At 36.0% G+C, this 27,419-nt stretch overlaps 1 protein-coding gene across 2 annotated transcripts in view; it reads left to right on the top strand.

Annotated features, from left to right (window-relative positions):
* LOC138182910 (uncharacterized) overlaps positions 1–27,419 on the top strand; it is an 86,831-nt gene that overhangs the window by 31,138 nt on the left and 28,274 nt on the right. The window lies entirely within an intron of this gene.

Genomic DNA, 27,419 nt, shown 5'->3' with positions numbered 1-27,419 from the left:
TACACGACCCATTGCGACGTGTCTCTTAATTGCATAAATTGAGCTTGAGGAAATAGCTATATACTATACACCGTTTATCGAGACTAATCGATATGAAACAAAGGAAATTTTGTGTTATATTCTTATCTTTTCTTTTTGGTATTTGTCAGGAGTCTTTTGATTAAAAAAATTAAAAAGAGAAATTGTTACAGTAAGAAGACAATTACGCTCTCTAGTAATTTGAGCAAAACAATAAAGAACAGCTCGAAGTCAATGAAAATCAACTTCAATTTATACTTAAGTATTACATGTAGTAAATAATAGTATTTGTAGTATTTTTGGATGTGAAATCTTTGAATAGGAAATGTATGCCTTCCTTTCTCTCCCAATAAAAGTAAATAAATATTAGAACTATCATGATATTGTTACAAACACTTCGATTAACGTCCAGCTAGAATATTATGTATGTGGTGTGATGATTTAACGTGTTGCTTTAAATGACGACACAAGTGAATACTTGTGACGGTCAAATATATTTAAAATCGTTTTAAGTACAGAATACAGAGTTAGTCGTAATCGTCGCTCGCTCGCTATAAGGATACTCGATACTCTCTTTCTTCTGGATAGCATGATCGTTTATTTATACTGGCCGGAGGAGTACCGGAAAGTTTGAATTCGACTCCGGTTGACGGTTGCACGTAGCGGCGATATTGTTTTGTCCCGAGTTTGTTTATTATTACATTTCGTACGTCGAGACGGTGTCAATGCCCCGAGGCAAAATAACAACATGAGACACTCTCGATTCGAATCGTCCTATGACTTCTGTGTCGTTACATATATAAATAAATATACTAGTTTCGACAAAGTCTGCAACGTTTTTTTGTAATGCGATTATTGCGTACCGTACAGATGCGTGCTTGGTGCCATTATTTTCCAAATTTATCTAAGAAATTGATGGAAAAGTGTTCGATCTTCTATTATTTAGTTTATTCTAAACGTATAAACTAAAATGTCACGGAAGTGAAAATAGTTTAGTAGAGTCGCAAGACTGAAATAGATAGAAGAATGGTTCGTCTTAGAGTAAGAAATTTCCGTGATTCATATCTCTTACAAGCTATAAATCCTCCGTTCCATCCCAGTACCCTTACTTGACCGACAAGACGGCAATTACCTTGTTTATTGGCCCATTTCGCCCAAATAAATCCCTCACAGTCGATCAAATGTGTAATCCCAATAATCTCTGACGCTATCAGTGCGTCGTTGATACATCAATTTTATCGTACATCTCGATGATCAATGATCCACGTCAATCTGATATTATTTATTCGAGTTTCACCATTTTCTACTGCTTTATATAGAAAGAAATAACATACTATTATATAAAAAATTTTATCAAATAGAAGATTCTATGGAAGTATGTAAAGGTATTGAATTAAAATCTATATAGAGGTAATTTATTCTATAGAATCCTACAGAATAAGATTAATTTCAAAGTGATAATAAAACCAGAGAGTATAAATGCAAGCGAAAAAAATTATTGCAAGATTTTATCTACATCTCAATGATCTACCTCCAAATAAAATTCTAAGTACATATCAGCAAAATCTTACGACAGAACATGCCACCATCTAATACAACTTCTAGTGTACTTAAACCAGTCCCAACCTCTTTATAAAATCTCCATCAATTATTCCCCGTTAATACAGTCGTTCCTCCGGTCCTTCAGCCACGTCATCGTTTACCGTAATAATTACGTTAGTATCGGTGTCGGGAAGCCGGTGGAAAATTCGAAATTTACTTGACCAGGAGGAAAAAAAAGACCAGGGACGACGAAGGAGAGTGATGGTGAGTTCGCGAAGCGAGGATAACGGTCCGTTCCATGTGGCGCCCCGAGTAAATGTCCTCGGTTATTCTCTCATTATACCTACCTGGTGTCTGTGCACAGCATCGCGTCGACTCGATCCACGCCGATTATTCATGAACTGAAAATCGAGCCCACAGCGAAAACGAAGATTGAATTCGCGGAACGAATCATAGTACTGTTCAAGCCTGCATCGCATCGATCTTCTGCTAGGTACATATAGTTCGTGGAAAGAGGAAGAAAAGAGAAGATGAATAAACGAGCGTCGAAGATGATTTTTCCACGGCATGGATTCGCTCCAACGAGAAGATACGATAATGGAAATCGAATGAAGCAGGCATGGTTGCCTCGTGCGGTGATGGTGATTTATGAATCTGATCTGCGAGATGCATTAAAATTGGAGTAGCGATTGGAGGAAAGAATCGTGTAGAGCATTTGTTACAAAAAATGATTCTTTTTTTGCCTCGTGGAATGCTGCAGATTGTTAGACCAACTAAACACCGTGTCTAATCCGCTTGGTATACCAGAATCAGTACGTTCTAGATAAATGGTATTTGATAAAGTCGTATACCAATAATCACAATGCCTTTGGGTCTCAGGTTAATCTTCTATTTTTGTCCAGTTACTCAGTTTACAATATTTTAATTCCATGGATATAATTATCAATGTTTTAATATTGCAGATACAATTATCATTATCTTTGCAACAAGTACCCGAAATGTACATAATTTATCTTCGTGTTTAAAAATTGCTGGCTGAAAGGATAGAAATTTAACAAGGTTGATTCAACGGAATGAAGTCTATCAATTAAGCGTGATCAATTCCTCTCGTTTGCCTTCCAGCATGTTAAACGGGTGCAATAATGATTCGCCGCGATATAGCAAGGTAGAATTTCAGTCCTGCAGCGAGGGCGTATAGGCAGTTTTACGATCTGCCGGTTAATTCGTGTTGCTAGGGGTTGATTTACGAACACCCGGTGTGTGCAGTTCGAACCAACCTATTCTTCTATGTGCCTCACCAGTTCTCGCCAGCCAGCAAAAGGAAGAGAGAAAAACGAAGTAAAGTAGAGACAGATAGACAGAGCCTGGCACCCGTCGTCATTATGTTCCATTAGATTTCCGAGGAGTAAATAAATAAATAATAGTAACGAAGTAATAAATAATGAGCTGGCTATAAACGCAAGCCAACAGCGCAGACGAGCAGAATGGAGCTTCTGAGACGAAAAACAGCAAAGAGAGGAGGATTTAGGTTTCGTTAAAGATTGTAAGGGAGAAAGGCGATTAGGAGACGATTTGTTAGACACTCCTGCTTTTCTTGCGATCGTGTATGTTGGATACCTTTGTTTCTTCGAGCTTGTTCCACGCCGCCTGTGGCGCGGTTAAATGAGACCCGCACGGATTACACGCAACGTAATCGTTCATCACGAACGATTTTATTAGCGCAAAATTGACGCGATCAACCGATCGTTCTCCTAACGAGCGGTTAACGAGACGAGACTACTTAATGTTCGATCGCTTTAATGTTAAAATCGAAGGATTTCAACACTAGAACAATAGAAGCGATCAATCTGCCTGGTTTTAGATTTCTTACTTACATATTTATAAAAAATATGCAAAAGTAGTATTATGTAAATATACCAAATTTACTTTTTTGATATGGGAATATAATTATATAACCTAATCATTTTCAATACATGTACCACTTTAATTGGAGTTATTTGTATGTATAGTGTAGTTATTCTATATATTACAGATAAAATACAATTTACAGGTCTAAACTTCTGAAAGTTTATATAGAAAGATGGCTAGATGAGATAGTGTTGTATTCTAGTTCTTTTTGGCACAGATTGCACCGATGAATTGAATCAAAAATAAGTAGTCCCATTTAATGCGTTTGCATTTTCTAAGATCATTACATTTATAAAAAAGTAAAATTGTAGGAAAATAGTTTTCTATCTATAACAAGACTTCGGATATAATTTATCTTAATTATTGAATTTATCTCTTGAGATTGGTTTTACCAAATTTGAATAGATAGAATCTCAGTCGTAACTCGGCCTATAAATCTGCATGCACATCGCTATTTATGATAATTACATATATAAAACGGCCATAAAGATGTTATAAGAGATTTAAATATTAAAAGGCCAGAATATTAAAATCGCCTCAAATACTACATCCTCAAATAATACCAATAACATAAAATTACGACAGATTAAAACAGAAATTAGTTGACTATAATCGACAATAAACTGATCCAGAACATTTTTTCTTGCGGCATCTCTGGCAATTAATCAAACGAAAAACTGGCAAATGACGTTCGCCATGCAAATTAGATGTTTACGATAAGGTTTCCTATCGTTTATATTAATAGAACAATTAAACGGCAATCTACGAGGTGACAAGTCGAAGAGAATCGTACTGCAAGAGCGTCATGTTGGTTGGGACCAAAAGGAAAACTGGTTCCACGCGGCGGAAACGGTCACGAGAGGCGGCTCGAGCACGTGTCCGTTACGTCACGTGTAATGCGTCGATTGCTTTCGCCAATGGTTTCCCGCGAGGAGATAGGCTGGACGGTTCCTCGATGGAATTCCAAAACGTGTACAGGCACGACAACGACGACGAGGATGAGGACGTTAGTCGAACGTCGAAGGACCGAATTGTTCTTCCGTGTCGCCTCGTTTCCTTGTCGTTGCGGTCGATCGCTCGGGATTAAATTTCTTGGGCGGTCATGCGACCAAGTAAATATGCATTTCTTCTTCTGTCCCGTTCATCCTCTTTTCGCATCTTCTTATTTTACCTTCCTACTTTCTTGAGTCTTCTTTGCTATCATTGCGATCGTTCTATCGACGTCGTCATTCTCGTCTTCATCCAACCTCTTCTTCGTCAACTTTTGCTTATGCACTAGGTCTTGAATCTATAATCGATGCTCGAAGCTAGCAAATGAGGAAGAAAATAAACCGGGTGAGTTTAAATTTAAGGTCGGTTAAATGAGCCTGATAAAATATACGTCCAGCAGGCTTTTTCTTCATGTTTCATCGATACGCTGTTGCTTCTGTTGCTTCTTTACGGCCGTCGCTCGTGCGGTATTCCGACACCGGAACGGGACTCCACGAGAACGACGATGAACATCGAAAAAGAACAATATCCCGAGGATCGATGACACGGTATTTGAAGTTTAGACTCACTATGTATTCAGAGTAATACATATACTTATCAACGTCGCCTTCAGATCTTAGATTTGCTTGGAGAACTATCTCTATGACTATTTCTCGAATAACATACATGCTTTGAAAACCAGGTTACCGTGTGCTGGATTTTATTTCTTTTATTCTTAGACATTTAACTTCTTTTAGAAATATTCACAATGCTTCAAGCGTTCGCTTTGAAATGTTTCAATTTGTAGAAAATAATGCGAGATGTTGTAAAGATAATACCCACAAATGAAAGGACTTCGATTCACTATTTCCACGCAATTGGCACCTATTCGGACGTGTAGCTTCGTTCCCATCTGCCTTCTCATCGTACAATTTCCGTTTTGTAAGGAAGAATAAAATCGTTCTTGCGGGAACGAGTCAGTGTCCATTTTGCATAAAACAATCATTTCGATATCGGGCTGGAATACGTTTTACGTGAATCCATTTGATTTACTGTTTCTAGTTGTATACGTTTATTTCACCTTGCAGCCTTCATCGTAAAACTTCAATTTTGTAGAAGAGAATATCTTTGTTCCATTTTTCTCGAACGATTTCTTATTTAGACTCACGTAAAGCTTGATTTACATGGCTTCGTTCCGCATCAGTTATCACTATCGACGTATACATCGTACATATCGCCACAATCAAGTCTTCAACTATTCGTTTTAGAGAACAACTTTATCAGTCCACTCTTTACGACTGTATCTCATTTACGAGGATTAGAACCATGTTTGTCTAACAGATTAAAAGTTTGGTATTAATGCTCTTTTGGAGGATTCCAATTTTTATGATTTTTTGGCTTGAATCTACTTCCTTGTAGCAATTTAAGACGCGAGTCGAATTGAAGAGTTGGAATGATAAACGAATGGCAAGATTAAATTGGAAATCCTCAGAAGTGAAAATTTCCAATAGAAATGTAAAATATATTTGTGTTAATTTCGTCACTTTGGATTATTTATCATGTTATGAAGCTTCAGTGTTTACCACTTATTTCAAATTTATTTAATTTAAAGAAAGTATAAAATATATTAATTTTTCTTTATTTCTATATTATATTTCCCTTTTTTCAACCAGTTTAAGCGAGTGTTGCACTTCTTGTAATACTCTTACAATAAAAATCCCAATTGCCAATAAGATTTCTTGATTTCAAATGAGTATATAGACATTTAGTATAAACAATTAGTATATAAATAATTGTAAACATCTTAAAATAGCAGTGGCCGTAAAAGACCTGTCTCAGATCTCAACGAATCTTCGCAATTCCACCAACCATCTCAAATGGAAATTTTCTCGCGCCATGTTGCTACACTCCTATATTCTTACAAATCGTACAATTTAAGAAACATCGAAATAACAAGCATGAACAGGGACAAAGTATTCTTGGTGGCATTGATTGTTCCCACAGGCGGGCAGGAAGAAGTCATGGTAACCGAGCAGAAGCTTGTATTACCGTAACACCATGTGTTCTCGCGTTGATGACTCGCCACAGGAGAGGTTCGATCTGTCGATCGTCATGATAAGGGATCCGGGCCTTTCGCTACCAATTCCGTGGCAATTTACGACCGGTCATTCGCCGCGTACAGATACACATTGGACAAGAATGCAGCCTCTTGGCCAGAAGCTGCTTCGCACGGTAACGGTTCATTAAGTGGAAATGTGTTAACGCGACTTCTGACGATGAATCCGCTTCGTACATAGTGGAGTGGATACATGAGTTCGAGACAGAACAACCGATCGATAGCGACCAACGAACTCCTTGTGTGTTGAACGTGTGGTAAACGAAGACTCCCTGCTCGTAGGGAAAGATTGAGTGGATGTGTAGAATCGTGTTTGGATGAATTATAGCAGTTAGGTGTAAACATGTAGATTTCTTTTTTCAGCTGTAGGAGTGGTTTGAAGTCGCTTGTAATTCTTCGTGTAGTTTAATTGCATTTAATCCTTTCGCTGCGGGATCTTTGGAGGCGAAGGATTTTGGTGCAAAGATCGTATAGCTGTTTTTGTTAACAAGAAAAAATACGAACATTAGTATTTAGAAGCTTTTAATATATATCGATTAAAGTAAAAATAATTGTATATATTACTACGCTATATGTATAACTACGGTATTATTTGAGAGAATGTACAAGAGATTTTTTAAATGTAGAAATTAAAATACTTCGAAAGTATTGGGTATTTGATACAAATAGTTAGTCCAGTAATACCTTTTCCGTAGGGAATTATATACTCAATCGTGTATTAAGAAATAGATGATTCCACTTCAAAAAAGACATTCGACGTATACATTCTACTACATCCTAATTTTCTTTGCTTATACTAATCTATATCCAATTTCTCTTGTCAAGATCATGCAATTGCCTCTTCGTGCAAATACGCGTACGATAATAGCTGACCACCTGCAGAGCTCAGCAGGTGTCATCTTATCAAGCTAAAAAATGTCTTGTCATATGAACCGTTGTGGAAGAAATGAATTCGTTGCGTTAACGAGGTGGAACAATTTCACCAGTTGGAAGAAAATTCATTTCGACGTTTGACACGCCGAGATTAATTTTCCTCGTGTTCGTCAGTCCAAGAAGAGTGTGTTGCTCGTTGAAAATCGAAACAAACTCGTACATACGTGGAATTGGACGAGAAAGTTATCGGCGAGTGATACAGAGGATGCGGTTTATGTTTTTGCTAATAGAGGAATTGAGTTTTTAATCAATCAATGGGAATAATCGTTACATCATAAATTAAAGAAAGTAAATGGTATCGAGGACGAAGGAAGCTCAATGCCATAAAGGAAACTTCACCGTAATCATCGAATTAATTCTCAACGTCGATTAAGTCATTTACCTAAATTCCATTAAATAAGTTTTGAAACTATGGAAACATTTAAAGCTTCCGCGATTGTATCGCAGGATGGATGGTTATTTGTGTCCCTAAGGAAGCTAGTTTGCATGGAATTGCCTCGTAACCGGCCTTGAAAAGCCGCTTTAGAAGCCATCGAACCTGAGGCACAAACAAAAGCAGCTAGACGAGCCAAGTGACCAGTAGCTGACGAGTTGTCAACCATTGTGAATACTGTTAATTGAATTAATCAACGAAAATAGTCGTATCCATTCCATTTATTCCTGTTTCTTTTAATAGTTTTTCTTTTAGAATATAGATAAGGTAAGATTATTTGGACCAGAAGGATATTTGAGCGAAGCCTAAGTTTTGCCTTGTAATTCGTCAAATTTGGGTAATATAATTCTTAAGTGACCTTTTTGAAAACAGATTACATATCTAATTCGTTACTAATGGCGTGATAAACAGTGAAATATCACATACATTGACAGATTGACGGTCATTGACAGTTTTCTACAAGGATGTGACTTCTACTCTTCACAAGAAGAGTTTGTTCAACTAATGTCAATACTCTTAATTGTAATCATTATAATTCAGTAGTATATTACTTGCCTATATTACTTTATTTCTGGAAGCTATTTTATCTATCATAGAATTATTCGAATTATTTTCTCGTTTTTGATATCTTCTTCTGTTGGACCTAAAGTAGTTTTCCATTCTTTGGTAAACGTCCTGAAGCCCAATGATATCTGTTGAATTTCATATAAGATGTTGAAGCTTAGGTGACTCAAATATCTCTACCTCGTTGTATATGTATACTATTTTATGTTAGAATTTTGAGGCAATGGAAACCGCCCTGCGACGTTGTCCCGCTATAAAAGCTGGTAGCGGATTATTCAGCGTATCCTGAATAGTCGGTGAAGGTTTCAGGATGCAGTATAGGAGGACGAACGCGTTTAGTGGCTGTGTGCTACCCGTTACCTAGTTATCCTAGCCCGCGGTTACGAGGATCGCGTTACGACCAGTCCCGTGTCTCATCAGACATCCTGCTGCTCCTCATGCTGTATCACGACGCGTGAAAAAATATGACCGCAGATGCTTCTATGGAAAAATTTATCGATACCGGCCGGGTCGGCTTCTAGCCCAGGTATACACGTACTATGAGATATGAGTTAGTCATCGACAGGTTCCGCCTCTTCTCATCAAAACGACGTTATGAGAATGTGGCACATGGTCGGTTGTTAATTTTAGATCAAAGGCACGGCTTCCTGTCGTGAGAAATTTACGGATTAGCTTTTGATGTTGATAGTGCTGTTAGACGCTCAACCGGAAGGTAAAATGAAGAGTTATAGCAGTGCTTTGCTTTCTGTACAAGACTGATAATGGGCAAATCAATAATTCTAATATCGTTGTATTAATACATTGAGCGTTGGGTTGTTCTTACTTATACTGCTTGTAAATTATTTGTACTACTGATGGTATGCATTGATAGTTGTTTTATGTGTGAAATATGTATTAACCCCTTAACCTACAACTATGGGCATAGCCCGTAGTACGATGATCGGGCCAAACGTAAATATTACGGGCATAGCCCGTAGTGGATGATCGGACCAAACGTAAATTCTCGAACGTAAATCGTAGGTTAAGGGGTTAATAATGTATGTTGTGTATATATGAAAATATTGAAGGTTCAAATAGAAAGTTCAGTGTAAGTTATATAAGATTCATACGGTATTTATCGTTTTAATAAAATTTAAATTAATGCTCTCCACTCGACCTATTAGAAATCTTTCATCTTTTAAATTATCACGTTATCTATCCAGGCTCGATACAACGAATCCTTTATACAGATAGAATTTGCACTCTTACGAATGATTACAACGTTAGGATAAATTTTTCCGCATGAAATTTCATATTATTTAACCTATACGAAGCTAACAACGCACTAGGTATGTTATTCAATATTTGTTAAAAAAAATCCATGATAAACTACATATGTCACTTAGAATTGTGTAAAGCCTTGAATTGGGCTTAATTATTAGTGTCTCTCTCATGATTGATAATTAATAATTTATATTAATAATATTAATATAATTAGTGTTGCACAGAAATGTAGAGATAAGTAACTACGAAGATTGGGTAAAATCGCCAAGTTAATCAAGAGATGATTAATTTATTGAATTATGTTTGTAAGTTCTCGGTGAATGGCAAGGACGGTGTTTCGCTCATTTCTTTCTCGAAACGATTACTGATGTTCCGTAACTCTAAGGAAATTGCCTTTTCTCGGTCATGGTAATTCATCATCATTTGCCTGCGAGATCCAAGGTCTTAAGGGAAATTTATGTCCCGTGTCTAATAAATACTCCGTGTATCGACGTTCGTTTCACGAGAATGTGTAATTTTCTCGAACGAGAACTGTTAACGGAGCAGGTTTTCCGGCCTAGCGGTATAATCCTACAATAAGATTAACAATCGACGAATAATTAGATAATTTGGTTCGAGGAGTTTGGAGTGGGGACTTGGTCGTGAAACATCCGGTACCGTTTTAACTTTGTGTTCTTAAAATACATATCTTCGATAATGGTATCTATTTATAGTACACATATCGCTAACATATATTATCGTATATTATAATTCTCCTGCGCTATAAGTGATATAATTTTATCTCAACTTTCGTGAAGCAGAAGTAAAGTTTATTCTATCATTTTCTACGTGTTATGAAAAAAATTGTTGTTATCGATTGGTAATAATAAATATTTTCCCTATGTTTGTATACAAGAGATTTAATACTTTAATTCGAAGATAAAGATGAAAAAGATTGATTAGTTTTACTGAAAAGAAATGCATTTGTTGTTTATCCAATTAACACACATTTCTATAACACATACCTGTAGGTATAAGTTGTTTTTAATTTACTCGATTATTCTAGCCATTTATTTTTGCCTTTATGGATTCAAGATCCATAACATTTTATATACTAAAATATCTACATATCTTATAAAAATATATTGTGAATCTATTTATATTTTTGTACGTTATATGTTTCTTATTATTAATAGGAATTTAAACATACTCTCATTGATATACTCTGGACATATTTCTTAAAAAGATTAGATTAATTAAGTAATATAATATAAATAATATAATATAACTAAATAATACAATAAAAATTAATTAAATAATTAGTTAATAACATATTAAAGCATAATTTTCTATATATTTACACGACATAGTACATAAAGGAGTTAATGTTTAACGTGTTCACTGTATTTCATAGGATCTAAGAGTTATAATTTTGTTTCTTATAAGCAAATGAAATTACAATTATGGAGGTTACGTTAAACATAGTCTGTAATGAGATTTCAGATCGTACTTATCGATTCACTACGAATCGATAATCGTGTTTAAGGGATCTGTGGATTGTTCTATGGGCATAAATCATTGTTACTTATCGATTAATCGTTGCACCACTTGATTGCCTGGTAATTAGAATTTAGTAACGATTCTTATCCGCCTCGTCATCTTAATTGATCTGTCTTTGCATTTCAAATTTACCGTAAGTAGATTCCAGTAGACGTTAATTAATTGTGATAGACGCGGAACCTGAACGAATCGTATTCGTCGAATGGAATTTCGTGAGATGCATACATAAGATTTATGTTCTAGACGAGAGGATTTTATAGGCCGTCGCGGATGGAACACGTTACGTCACATTGAACGACGTAAATGTGCTCTATGGAATTTCTCCTAGCGAAAAACAATGCATCTTTCAACGATTCGAGAAACCAGAATTGTGCCAATCTCGAATTGCTCGCCATTAAATGCAGATTGACCGCATTCTGATCGTTGTTACAGTTGCGATTGTCAGACGCAGCTGTACAGTTGGTCGATTTTTATTAAAAACTATTAATTGAAATTAGCTAGGAACTAGAAATCAACACTCTAAGTGAAATACTAGAAAAGTACAGACGATTCTTCGATAGACAACAGATTAAAAAAAGCAATGAACCATAATCGCTTCAATAAATAATTCAACCTATTCCTTTAACCAATTTAATTACCAAATTTAATACCAATTTTTAATAGCAAATTTAATCTAAAGAACAATTTTCCAATCTTCGTGATGAAAACTTAAGCTACAAAACAGTTTTCTAAGCTATCTAAAATTCTAAATCGTCAGAGTATAACTATCGAAAGTAATATACTAATTTACATACCTACATCTCTCGATCATTCTAAATTCCACATGATCAACTCTTGAAACAAAATACCAGCAGCTCGTAGTTGACTCTTTGATAAGAAACGTGCAACGGAAACAACAAAACCATGAAGCATAACCGGTCGATAAAATAGACTTTAGGTCAATTCTCGCGGAGGAGCTGGATCGCCCAGTTTTCTCGTGTCACGATCAACGACTCTATCCTTGGGAATCCAATAATTGGCGTCGTTCGATTGATCTGGATTGCCGGCAGCATGGTGGCCTGCCTCTTGGAAAAAGACACGCTGTTCCGGGGAATCGAGTATAGTTCTCGTTTCGATAAATCGGGTTGGATGTTGCTCGAGGGAGCAGTCAGCTCGATAGAGAGAACGAAAGCTGTCTTGCACCGGGTCGAAGGTACCATCGAGAGAATAGTTCGACGTAGTCGAATAACGGGCAACAATTTGCCAATTGATTAACCGCATTTCTTTCGCCTCGAACTTCTTCCGAACGGAATTCGAGCCCTCAGGTGTCTGCTTGTTCCACATTTTCTACCACAAAGACACCGAACTCGAGTAATTTTCTGCAGAACTGATTCGCCAGTTGGCCGTGTTCTTTCGGTTTTGTACTTCTCTCTGTTTCGTGGAATGAAAGAACGTAGAAGTAGAGAAGGATATTGAGAAGCTGTAGAGGCATTTCAAAATTATTGCGATACTAAAAGAACGAAAGTTGTAGCAAACTGAGCGCAAGATTAGTAATATTTTTACAATAGTTGCTTTACTTCAAGTCCAAATATTTTACTCCACTGCATGTACTGCTTTCCTGCAGTTTTGTTATGTTCTTGCATGCTCCTTCTGTAATGAGATAAAGTACTAAATATTTTAATTATACCTAGATTTTTAATATTATTAGTTCTTTTGTGCAAGAGAGCTTAGCCTAGTAACAGTTTCCTTCTCGCCCAATAAAGAATTATTAAACATGGTAAATAATTTTATAAAGTGAGAATAGGAAATATAAAAATATACATATTTTGTGTGTTCTCAACTATTTCTAGGTATAGTAAAAAGTGTAAAATGATATGTCTTATACATATATTTTTGATAATTAACCACTGTTGGTTTGGAGATACATACTGATTTTATATTGACTTCCACAACAAAGTTTATTAAACATCATACTATATGCAGAATAGGGCAAAGATAGAAAGAGAGGCTCTAACAAACCGATAACATCTACGCGTCACAATTTTTCAGAATGAACTGCTTCACTTAATTCCTTAAAGCTTCGCGAAAATTGCTCACAGAATAAACTGTCAATGATGTAGGAGAAGCTTAAAATACAGCTCATCCAAAAATCATAAAATATATTTTCCTATTTCTTCTTTCGTAAAGAATCATTCTCTACTGTTCCCCCGACTTCTTCCCATAAATTCAATTTGCCATTTCATTAAACTCGTGAGAAACGAGCTTGCGATTTTTTCCCCTCCATCGATAATAACACGCATTGCGGATGAAAGATGATATCGTGTTCAGGAGCGGCTCTACGCTTCGCTTTTCCTAGGCGACGCTTTACCCGACAGGCGTCTATTAATCAACGCGGTAAGTGATTAACGCGGGCTTCGATTTTTGAGTAGTTTCCCCACTTTGTTGTTTTCAAACGCCGCTTGAAACCACTCGAGTGCCTCCTTTCGTCTTTCACGCCCCTTTCTATTAATCAATCAATTGATTAATTAATCAACCTTCGCCTTAGCTCCTTTTCCGCTGTATTCACTGATTTTCGTCCTTGAACTATGTTCCGAGCATTCATTTATGATATTCAATTCGATAATAATATATCACTGCCTCCTGTTTCGATTATTTGTTGTTTCGTTTGCTGAAATTTCTCACGGCGTTCTTAACTTGGATTCTTTATTCCTGAAATTTCATTCTTTTTTACGTTATTATCTTCATTAATGAATTTACTTTCTGACGTTCCTGTGACACAACTTCTTTCTTCTTTTTTGTTTCTACGAGTTCGTCGTTAGCTTGCTTCAATAATCTATGTCTTTTTAATGATGAAATTGCTTGGATGATTACTTTTTAGTAATATTATTTTATAGTATTAGAATTCCACCTAAAATTTATAGAGGTCTGTGATATATTTAAAACGACACATATAACACAAGTATACCTTTGTTTTGGTCCAGTTACTGTCGAAAAAAATGCAGTTCTAACAAGAAGATCTGAGGTACGTCTTAGTTACAACAATGATGAACCATTGCACAATAGTAGAACTTGAAATACTACGGCTAATGACACTTAGTTTTGGAGACAGATAGTTAATTGTAAGTGTCATTAGCAGCTACTAGAAAAATCTGACAAGGGGTTAATTTAGGTTTCTGCTAGAAAGACAATGGAATAGTCTTCTAACTATACTCTATTATATTAAAAAGTAAGCTGTCAATATTAAAAACTTTTTCAATACTAACAAGTAAAGATTTGTATGTAAATCCTACCATTTAGAAATTAGATAATTGACATAAACTAGTAAAAATTGTTTGCAAAAAAAGATTAGAACTTCTATTTCGTAACTTGTTAATTATCTTATCAATTGGTAAATTATACTATTGTTCCTTAGAAAACCAAATTCTACGATAATCTTGTCAGCTTATGTCGCTCCTATTGTAACTTATCGATGATTTATAATTAATCGCAATAATAACATACTTACTACTTACAAACGAGTGAAGAAGACTTGGTCGTCGGAGCAAACAATAAGCCATCACCGCACCCAAGAACGTTCGTTTTCACGATTCAGCGCTTCCGGTCGGCAGGGTGTATTACAAAGAGCCAGCCGGTAGGTCGTTAGCAGAAAACACCGGCCGATGCAGCCGTACGCGTTATTTTCCGACTAATGAGCGTTTACCGTATTCGGTTGAAAACGGTAACGAGCGGATCCGAGAACCAGCCACGTGCTATCCAAATAATTTATCACTCGGCAATAATAAATTTCCCGAAACATCCTATTTATCCGTTTTTATACTTCCCGAATAATTTTCCGCCACTAGTTTTTATCTGGCAAATCGTTTGAAAATAGCGAGGTCGCATTTACGACTTCGATAATGTGAACGGACAGCACAGGTCAAGAAACATTACTCGTTGCCTTCATTACCGGTAATATGCTTCTTCTCTACCTATTTTATCCTTGGTTGAACGCTGGCTGTGCTGAGAGACCGCGTTGATTTACGCGCGTTAATCGTTTTATTAGCATAACGTTTTGCGGTACCGCGTACGAGCTTCGAAGGAAACCGACTGCTAATTTTTATTCTGTATTTTTCAGCAGTAAATGGGTGATCGTGTAGGGCATTAATATTTTGAAGAAGTTCGCAGGTGAACTCGTAAAACAGTTATTAGTCTAGAAACTAAGATTATGTTAGAGCTAAATGGATATTCAGTATAGATATACAGGGAGGTTGGTAACTGGTGGTACATGCGGAAAGGGGGTGATTCTACGCGAAAAAAGAAGTAAATATAAAAAATATAGAATAAAAATTTTTCGTTCGAGGCTTTGTTTTCGAGAAAATCGACTTTGAATTTTCGCTCGGTATGCGTCCACTTTATCACGTCTCGTTATAACGGATCTCACTGTAGATCGTTGTCTCGATGGAAAAATTAAAAAAAAAAAATTTTTATTCTATATTTTCGACTTCTTTTTTCGCGTAGAATCACCCCCTTTCCGCTTGTACCACCAGTTACCAACCACCCTGTATATAGAATTTAGTAACTTGAGTTAAAAATATCCCATGATCTAAGTTCATCAAGAACTGAATTTTGATCGAGCTTTTGTCCATTCAACTCATTTGTTTGCATACGAAATCTCACTATATGAATCTCAATTGTATAGACTGTACCTTCATTTCTTTTCATTTTTCTTCAGACTGCAAAGATATTTCAAAGATTCGGTTCATATCCTCCTCGTCTCGATTTTTTCCAATTAGGTTTTACAATTTCATGGAAAGTCGAGAAATTGATGTATGTATAGCATTTTTTCTTTGCTTGATTCTTATTGGGTTAAGAAAAGAATGAAAGGAACGCAATAGAACGAAACGAAAAATACAGATGTTATGATTGCCGATCGGGAATTCAAATGTTATGGATGGGATTTTGCGAAGGATCGACGCAGGTGCGCTGCCTGTGAAGGAAAGGGCACGCTTCTAACGGTACGGAGACGCCTGATCGATTTGCTCGGCCAGGATACGGTTCCTTCCCGGTCGGAACAAAACGAAACACTCGGCCTTTGAACGAAGGAACTCTTGTTCGAGGAAAATTGATACTTGCGGCCTGAAAATACGCGAGAGTAGCCGTGTCAAGTGCCAATTGGTTCGAACGAAAGCAACTTCTTGGACCCGAACTGATCGTAACTGCGAAGGAAAGTCTTACGAGCCTGTTTACGATCTGCTCGACTGGTTCAGTTCGTGATCGTCAGGGCTACTATCGAATCAGGTACTTCAAGGAAGAAGTTCACTTGAGATACTGCGTTTCGTTGAAGATGGTGTTTCTGTCGTTATTCATGCACGTGTATGTATTAATATATTGTTAACAAAGCATCTTTAGATGTCGCATATTTGTTCTTATAAGTGTGAGATTCTCGTTGATGCAATTTGGAATTTGCATAATCATCTGTTGAATTAACTTTATCGATTGAGGCAGTTCTCCTGTTTCGAAATATGTTGGGGTGCCATTGATTGAGGAGATCTCTACATTTCTCAATTTCTTTCTATTTCATGTATTGTTCTTATTTAGCGTAGACATATTATCTGAACAGAGATACACTTTTTATGTACATATATAGTAACCGTATAAGTTCCAAGTAAAATATAATGCTGATACTCGTTTTATGAGTATTATGTAAGGAACATATACATAGCTACTTATCAGTGTTTTAAGATACCTGCTGCTCACGTACAAAACACGACGATCGATCCAGATTATCAGGAAAACGATTAATCCGTCAAAATTATATATTCACGCAAGATAATAATTCCAAATACGCACAAAATTAAAATTTAAAAATCTGTCTTTGACATCTATCGTAGACGGAGTAAAAGATATTTTTATTCGTATTTTAGATAGAAATCCCGATGCACACGAGAGATTTATTGATTAGAAGTTACCTAGATTCGCAAGAATCAACGAAACAATGAACGTAGCAATTCATTTGTGAAAGCCCGGGCAATGGCATATAGAAAGGAGATCACCGGTTGTACCGAGACCAAAATCAGGCTGCTGAGATTCGTTATTAATGGTTATTTCGCCTAACGAATCGTTGGTCGATCTCGCGATCGCGCAGTAGATACAGCCGTGCATTGTTCAGACGGCCAGCTTCCTGCGTACCAAGCAACGACGAACGAAAGTACATTACATACGGCAAATTGCGCTCAGCTAAAGTTGAGGAAGTAAGAGAGAGACAGAAGATGATGGACTATTATACATATATACATATAAGATATGATGAGAAAGGAGACACGTGGAGTAACAGAGAATAATAAGAAGAAGATGGAATAGAAGAAGAACGATTTTATGGACGTCCAGCGAGATTTATCGTTGCGTAGATGCCGATGATGTAGATTAAAATAAACAGTTATAATATCCGATCCTTGCGGCCCGTGGAAAAAGGAAAGGCGAGCGACAGAGGAGGGAGGAAAAAGGCGAGCAGATAGCTTACTATGCGAAATGAGATAACTGAGCGAGCTAACGTGGCTCCGTCCTATTTCCCAGAGCAGCGCGTTCACCACCAGGATCGTTCCTTTATCTTCGTGAATTCAATAGGCAGCTAAATATTCTCTCTATCGTGGCAAGGCAATCGTCAGTCATACGATCCTCCCTTATTAGCGTGACAACCGAAGCGAAAATTATCATGATACTTTCCTCCGGGTTTCGAAGTAATTACTCCACTATGCATTTACATATTTATAAGTGCAAATAAAGAAATTTAGTCTAAATAGGAATTTGTTTTACCCTTTAAATATTTCATATTATAAGTATCTTACTTTGGAAATATTTTATATTTTTGGATATTGTTTGTATTTCATATATTGTACTATTGTATATACATGTAAATTTTGTCTGTATGTATAAACATCCGTAATTAGTTTAGTAATTACTAAAGTATTTGAACATTTGTGTTTATATTATATATTTATTAATTGTCATCAAAAAATCGGTTTTGCTATGAAATATATTTTTTTAATAGCATTTTCAAAAAGGAAAAGAGATTAATCTTTCTTTCCAAATTGTATTACGATAGCCACTGATTGTATTATGAATCTTTAAAATGCTAAAATGCTAATAAATCTAATTGTCTTCAAAGAATCGGTTTTGCTATGAAACATATTTTTTAATAGCATTTTCAAAGAGGAAAAGAGATTAATTTTTCTTTCCAAACTGTATTATGATATTCACTGATTGTATTATGAATCTTTAAAATGCTAAAATAAAATGCTAAGATGCTAATAAATCTAATTGTCTTCAAAGAATCGGTTTTGCTATGAAACATATTTTTTATTAGCATTTTCAAAAAGGAAAAGAGATTAATTTTTCTTTCCAAATTGTATTACGATAGCCACTGATTGTATTATGAATCTTTAAAATGCTAAAATGCTAATAAATCTAATTGTCTTCAAAGAATCGGTTTTGCTATGAAACATATTTTTTATTAGCATTTTCAAAAAGGAAAAGAGATTAATCTTTCTTTCCAAATTGTATTACGGTAGCCACTGATTGTATTATGAATCTTGAAAATAATAATAGGAGCGTGTAATTCTTTTGGAGCCAGGTACGATACCACAGACACAGATTTGAAATAAAGCGCAATTGGTAAAAGTGCTTCCTGATACGGAATTTCATCTTTTCGTTTTTTATCCCCTGTCTGCACACGACACATGGCCGATTAAACAACCAACTGGACGTGTCACACGTTCCTATTTCTTCGTGTCTTCCTGATCACCTTCGTTTCTTTTTTTACTCAATGAAAAGTACCTCGATCACGCTACTCGTAGCACGCACAAGCACGTAAATTTCGCTGATATTCTCCAACATATACTCACGTGAGAAAATTTCAAAGATCCGTATCGTTATCCACAGAAGAAATACATAATATCAAATTCTGTGCAATTAAACCGTCAAGTTTGAGTTTTTCACGACGTTCTATTGAATTTTATCTAACTTTATCCATGTAGAAGTTTCCGTGTTTCACGTTTATGACTGAAATACATGATGAGTAATATCGTCGGCTAATCGTAAAAAAATTTCGATAGTTTAGGACGAGCTTATACGATATGTCGTTTATTCGCGGCCTCGCTTTATCCGAACGGTTCCGCGTGTCTTTACGATCCCGTGAATTCCAACCGGGGAATTAAATTAGAAAAATTTCCCGTTAAGTGTCACCGTGGCTTGCAAACATGCGAAAAAGGTGCGAATAATTCGACGACCATGTTAACGAGGAACCTTGCGGACTGGTCGCGATAATAATCGTGGCGAATAATATTCGTGTTGGTATTCGCGGAAAAGGGGAAGGGTAAGGGGAAAAAGCAACGGAGAAACGATCGTAGAACCGGGAAACGCACCTTTACGATTTCAGACGAAGTTATTATGCCACGACTTGACTAACAAGAAATCCACGCTCGAAACTGCAGGCTCGCGAATGCGACGCGATGAAAAACTTTATATTTCCTCGCGCGTGATACCGTCGCACGGCTAATCGTGGCGAGAAGAAATTAATGAACCGATAATGATCGGGCGACGTGCGCCCGAAGCGGCTCTGCCGTAGATTTATCAAATAAATTTCCTGGAAGGCGAGTCCACCGATTTTTTACTTCTTTCTTTTCTTCCTTTGCCTTCAGATAATTACGTATATGACTTGTATGAAACTTTCGTTCGATCGAATTTTCTTAGTACGTACTTAGGTCTGCAGGTCTGTGATGGTCTTTTTGTTGATTTAAGATATGCAGTTTGTATGAAATTTGTAATTATTGATTTATGTTAACGGAAGAAGCAACAGATTGTTATAGTTTCCGTGTACGAATCTTTCATTTGATCAAATTTTCCAGTAGTAGTCAAGTTTACAGATTTACTATTGATTTCTAAGTGTTTTTGGATATTTAATCTATATGATGCTTTTAGTCCTTGATTTACTTTTACATAACGATTCTCCCTGGAGGATTATTCGTATTTATGTTAGGTAATTATATTAATCAAATGTCTAAGAATGAATTATTTACCGACTATATTTACAAAAATTATATATACTGTCTATATACAATAAGAAATTTATCTGCATTAATAGGAAAGACGAATGAGCTGTTTAGAAGTCACGTTATATTAAATTTTTGCAGTTTTAAATTTGACGTAAATTTATACATTTTCGTGATTTAGTTATGATTCAATCTTTCGTGTACAACATTTTCGTTAGATCGAATTTTTTAGCAGTGTTTAGATCTGCAGATACTGATGGTAGATTTTCTATTTTATTTAGGATGTTCAACCTATACTGAATTTATAATCTTTGCTTCGTGTCTATAGAGGAAGCAGCAAATTCTTGTAGCTCGACCACGATGCTTGATTATAATATAAACAGAAATGTAGAAATAAGAGTGTTGAAATGTTCATTTCAACATGTTCATTATTGTCAATGATGAAGAATCGATAACCTGTGCGACTCTGATTGCTGAAGCCCAATCTTCGATAATATGATACCATATAATATTCGATCATATAATATCGTAATGTTCGGTAACATAATAATAAATAATATTATTCAACAAGTACTGATTCTAAATTTTCATCGAGAAGTAAATGAAAGTGTTAGGAGCAAGCTAATCATGCTGAACGATTTTAGAAACGCGCCTTAACTTTTAATTCGCTTAATCGTGAACTTGATCTCCTTCATATCGTTAAAAAACAATCGAACCCAATCATGGGACAAAATAAGCAAAAATTCAAGCATCAATTCACACTAAAACTGGCATTTAGTACTACTATACTTCCAACAACTCTTAAGCTACTATCACTTTATAATAAAATAAGAAATATTTATCAAAAATAGATTTCGATTTATTTTTGCTTCTCTATATTTAAGTTACTTATATTCTCTGCACACGAATATAAAGAAGAGAAAATATTTATATTTACATATCTGACTATACTAATGTAAATATCTAACATGGCCTTGTTACTCCTGTTATCAATTTGTACAGATAGAAACTTGTTTCTGTCTTATGTTACGTCTTTTCTCATACCTTACATCTTGATTTCTTTAATATAAAATTTATACTTCAATCGTGGCTAATTCTAATGTTAAACCTCTCATCGAGGCTAATCGCATGGTCACTCATATCCGTGCGCATTAGGTGACGACGAGAATCGACACAAGGATAACTGTTCGGGTTAGGTTCTAATCCAGCGCGTTCCAATCTTGCGTAATTTATGTAACATGTAAATCGAGGGGTTAACGCTGATTCATCCCGTTTCTTTGGCTGTAGAGAGATCAAGCCGCTCTAAAAGGGCCGCAACCACGCGTGACCGAACATTCTCTTCCGTGCTCGTCTCCAGGTGAATTTATCGGTGCCCGGAATTCGCTACTGTAGTAGTGAGAAGGAGAGAAGTAGCTCGTCGTTAGTCGCGAATTCTTCGGATATCGGAGCTATCTGTTATTGGTTCGACCGATCGATGCTCGTAATTATCGTTCGAATCGTCCACGGTCTATTTCTGGACGTGTTCGATATCTACAAAGATGTTTGGCGTATTTCTCCATCCCGCAACGCAACCGTTAATCCTTTCCTGAATATCGTGATATCTGGCTGAAAATGAACAGAATATAATTTTCATGATGTTTGTAGGAAGATTCAACAAATTGAAATATTTGGAAAACAAAGAAATAAAAGTAATTGAGTCCCTCGGCAGCTAAGTTGATTAAGTCCACTTTTTACGAAGTTCTCAATTTCATAAACTAAGCATATAATCAGAATTTAATATCTTAATATCTAAATATCCTTAATATCTAAAAACAAGTCATCATTAATTAGTACCATTATCACAACCACAAATCAATCAGTAGTGTTCTCTTATTTATGAACACTAATCTATATTGTGTGCCAGTAGTTAGATGGCTACGTGGCGCTAGTGTAGCATCATCAGTCATCAGACGTTTTAAAAGCTCCAACCGGGAAATCACGTACTTTCCTTCTTTCGATTTCATCATCGATAATTGCTTCGATACGATCTCAATCTTGGGAATGCGAATACTTTGCGACAATTTTGAGAGCGTTTCGCGGTTGTTGACTTCGCATGCTCGCTGCTTGATCATCTTATCCGTGAAATCAATGGCCCAAGGATGTATTGCATTCGGAAATCGTTCGTGTAATCGCCACTAGCGTTATCTGCCTTTTCTTAAAAACATCCGATGAAGATGGAAGGCGAAAGGAGCGGAGTATAGAAGAAAGATGGGGCAAGAAATACAAGCGATGGTTTCTTCGTCCCGTTGCTGATAGCCACCACGTGTTTTCGCAGCTACCGGATGTGTAGACTTCCCGTGTCACTCGATTTCTACTCATTTTGCAAAGGAGAAGAGGCAAATCAACGTCTTCCTGCGCGTGCACACACGGCCGCCTTCGTGCACGCGCCTTCCTCGCCTTCCCTATTGTGAGATTCATCATGGACGATGGTTTCTTTGCACGAGCAAAACGTTGCTCTACATGTTCAGCCACTGCTCTTCGTGCAATTGGTCGGAACGATTCGCGGAATAATCGCGAGTCGTGTCGGTTCTCGTTGAAAGAATGCTTGGTAATTGTCCCCGATGATCTTTCTCTTTGATGGAGGATGTACGTTTTTGTGTGGCGTGTACTAGGACATTGCGTAGTTGACTTTTCAACTGAATACGATCCTTTTGGAATTGGTATTAAAAAGCAGTGAAGAATAGTCGTGATTACGGATATGATACGCTTAGGTGAGCATTATTGTCGTAGTAGATTGCTAGATTGTTATTAATCGTTTGCACTCGGGAAACGTTTCTATATCAAGTCATGATACATAATTGCTGTGACTAAGAAAAACATTGGTTTCTATATACGTTCTAATGACTTTTTAAAACGTGGTATCTTTCTCAAATAATTGTTAGGACAATTAGAATAATTATAAGAAGAAATTATTCCTTCGAATCCAATCGTAGACTCATTGAAATTGATATCTTGTTAATTTCCTCTGAAACAAAATATTCTATATGAAGTTGCTATCTAATAATTGTATCAACTGAATACGTTTATAAGGCTCGTATTTATGATAATGAAAAAATCAGTATATCAAAAATGTCAGTATAGCTAGTACTCTAAATGAAAGGATTCATATAATTAAAGAAATGAGGCATAAACTTGGAATATTATATGCAATCTGTACATTTTTGTTTCTTTAGATTTCCCATGGATGCACAAACATCCGCAGTATGTATAATAATTAATACTTAACTACAGACTGTACAGAGCTTCAATCACATGGATGATTTTTTTTTAAATCAAACTTTATTAATTTTTTCTAGCTACCATACCTGATCAATCTAGCCAAGGGCACGGCATACTCGTAGATTATGATGTTATTATATTAAATTCATCGATCGATCAAGGATATTGAAGAGGTTCGTTTCTTTTTCTCGCCTATGGCGGTGCACGGGCATTATAATTATCGCGAACGGCGCATTAGCCCAATCTCGAGCGCGCATCGGTTAAAAGCAACGGTAACTAGTCTCCTGGATCACTCGTTCCCTCCTTCTTCCCTTTACTCTCGATCGCGCATGGTTTTTCCGCGTTCCCGCCTGTTCTTATTTCATTCTTCTGCCGCGGGAACGATGATATACCGTTCAACAAGTAGAAAAACGGATAATGGCCAGTTTTCATTCTTCCTTGAAAACGAAAGATTTTTGTAGAATGTTAAAATCTGGATCGAAGTTTGGAATCAAATGGAAACAAATACCATAGTATAATTAATAATACAAATGTGAAAGTTAATTAAAGAAATGATAAGGATATGTGGTGGATATAAAGGAGAAAAAATTTAACAGTTTATATACAAGAAAATGCATTCATTAGAACATCGAATGTCTAAAATCCTTTATTTATTTTAAGAGTATATAACTTGTATCTTTTCATAAATTTTATGACCCAAACGAAATAATAATTCTGAATAATTTTAATAATTTCTTATTCAATTTACCTCACTTTCTGTAAGTGTTCTAATACTCGTGAATAAGAATGTGTATTTTGATGTCGTGCATATTATGATATGATATATCGTTTAGGTATAGAAAAGTTTTGGTTTCAAGTATTTAGAGCTAAAGATAATCATTTTCTATCATCCTCCTTTGAATTCGAATTTTCCTTACTGTAGAAATTTTTCCTTTCCAAGTAGAGCTAGAGATAACCATTTCCTGCCATCCTCCTTTGAATCTGATTTCAATGGACGACACGGAACGCTGATAAGAGTAAAATTAAATTCCAACGAGTGACTCCAATAAATCTTCACTACGAAATACGATCGATAAGATCGGGACGCGTACCAAAAAATTACCATGCGAAATTATTCCTATTTACGTCCCGTGAGTAATGATGAAATTCGCGTGTGTATAATTTATCCACGCTCCGATGGACATTCGCACTATCATCCTCCGTGAACCAGGTCAGGTTTATCCAGCGAATAGCTCTGATAAGCACGACTCGAATTCTAACCTAACTCGAATTCTAGATAACTCGATTGGTATTCCTAGAATTTACATGTTATAAACTATGAACGTTTCGAGATGGATTTTTCTTTTGAATTAAGAATAAGATAAAGAATGAAAACGATAATGTCGTAGTACAGAATGTAATATACTCAAATTTGAAAAAATATGAAGGCTACAGAGAAAGAAGATACTAAGTTCCACCTTTTAAGTTCCACTTTTTAGTGGTTTTAAAATTCAGTGCGTCGTCAATAAACATCATGTTACCAAAATTGTTCTTTTATTTCACCTTAAGACAAGCATGTACTTTTCCATAACCTTCATAATTTTAAGAATATTGTTCTGTCTTAATAGATATACCTCTGACTGCTACAAAACACCATCAACTATATCTTTGAATTTAAGAGGTCCTTTTTATCTTTAACTACTTTGTATTAAAATATTCCATTTTAGTTATAAAGTGATATCAAAATAAAAAAGTCAATAAAAATGTACTTGCCATATCTTTCATTTATGATCTTCATATGGGTTAATTACAATTTTTTACACGACATGTAGCTTAAAATGTGATATGTGATATATGTATATAATAATTAGAATGGGATCTTATATATAAATATGTAATTCTAAATGATTCCCCTCCCTAAAAACTATCTTGAAACATATTGACCATTTAATTTCGTAAGACTTAAATCACTCTACACAACTTCTATCTCCTCTCATTATCCTACTTCTCAACGTTTGTTCCTCATCTCCTTACAAGCGAGTTTAATCGCATCTAAATATAAATCCGTAACTCGTACACTCGAGTATGACCCAAAGAGCCAGAGAAAGGCACAGGGAGGAAAAAGGAAAAGCAAGAATCATACGGTGAAACGATGAATATGGTGCAGATGTAGGCGCGATTATCATGATTCGTACGTGCCAGGACCTCTTAATGAAGACAACGCGATACGATCCGCAACGAACCTCGTCGGATCGTATAATAAGAGCGTATGGTTAATGAAACGGAAGATGCAGCCTGTGTGTGTAATCTGGATTTTTCACGTTTTCTACCGCAGTCGTAATGGAAAAAGTACTTACTCGAGCGTACAGAAAGCCGAACGTGGCGATTCATCGCGGGAACACTGTTCCAGCGAGAAGTATTGGTATGAGAGACCGGTCAGATTTAACCCGGAGATAGATATCGCGCGATAAATCGATCCCGTCGACAGGATGTTCGAGGCGTTATTGACGATTTAGTAAGTCGTTAGGAGGAACGACGCAGGTGCGGCGGCGGAAGAGAGTTTGATGGACACTTTGTGTGCGAGCGAGGGATAAACGGAGCGAGGCCGGTGATTACCGATCCTCGACGTGTTATTGATAACTTAATGAATCGTTCTCGTAGGGATCATGCGGATAAGAATAACACGTGTGTATACGGAAAATGAGTATTCCATTAGTGCGTACTTCGATAAATTACGTATAGGTTATACATACATACAAATCCTGTGGCGAAACCGTAAAGGGATGATTTTTTTCGCGCGTGATTGTATTTCTTCTACCATTACTCTTTATTACTACCCGATCATATTTTACAAAGTGGATGAGCCGTGAGAGCACTGCGTTTTCTTGCGTTCGCGGATGCGAAGATCTTTTACGATGTTAACCAAGGGAGATATTATATGGAGAAAATTATTCGAATTGTTGAATTTTTGCAGAAGAATTATAAGTCGTTTTTCCATTAGTACAATAACTTTTTATTATGTGTAGTTTCGTAACGTATTGTTTCTTAGTTACGAATTTTATTAATCAGTGTTAACATTCACTGCATTTTTCAGCTTTTTCTTAAATTGTATATATTTTATACTAGAAGTATTTTTATTTGAAATAAAAAGGAAAATTTTTGTTCACTTTACACTAATTGTTTTAATTCTCTGTTATTTCATCGAAACGCACAGAAGGATAAAATTTGTGTCAATAGTAAAGTAAACAGTGAAATAATTGCATCGTGTGCCTCAGTAGCAGCGAATCAATGCGGAAGAAGATTGAAAGATTGATGAAAAAATGGTAATTTACTATACTCTTCGTGAATTTCTTTAAAAGAAAAACCGTAAAACCATAACGACAACTGAAAATATTAATATTTAAAAAGCAGCAACAGTTTCGTTCCAAGAATTTTTGAACGTTATAACCGATAAGCCTCATAAATCAGGAATACTGAAATCAATTACTCGTTAGGAAAGTGCTATGAATCACGTGGAAATTGCTTTGATTAAATAAATGACGTTTCGAAGAAATTACTTTGCGGTTGGAGCCTTATTTGAAAAACAACTTAATATATCCAATGATCATAACGCGAAGAAAGTTGCATCGAACTAAAACGATTTCTTCCTCGAACCATGAACAGAGTTCACTATAGAACGCTCGTCAGATTCACTTTACGCAATCGATCGATCTAGGTACTCCGTTAAATCGAATTTACTACCCTTCAACTGCCATCAATTCGAAAAGCCCATAAACCGACGTCATTGATGAAACAATTATCTAAAGATCTTTCACACGGTACTCTTGTAAAGTCATTCGACGGTGATACTTTATTGTAACGATCACACTGGTGTACCGTAAATTCCAGAGAC

Source organism: Bombus flavifrons, chromosome 8 (genome assembly GCF_040668555.2).
Source record: "Bombus flavifrons isolate JBK064 chromosome 8, iyBomFlav1_principal, whole genome shotgun sequence".
NCBI classification, from domain to species: domain Eukaryota; kingdom Metazoa; phylum Arthropoda; class Insecta; order Hymenoptera; family Apidae; genus Bombus; species Bombus flavifrons.
Note: the sequence above shows the minus strand (reverse complement) of the source record. Positions and strands in the feature narration are given on the sequence as shown.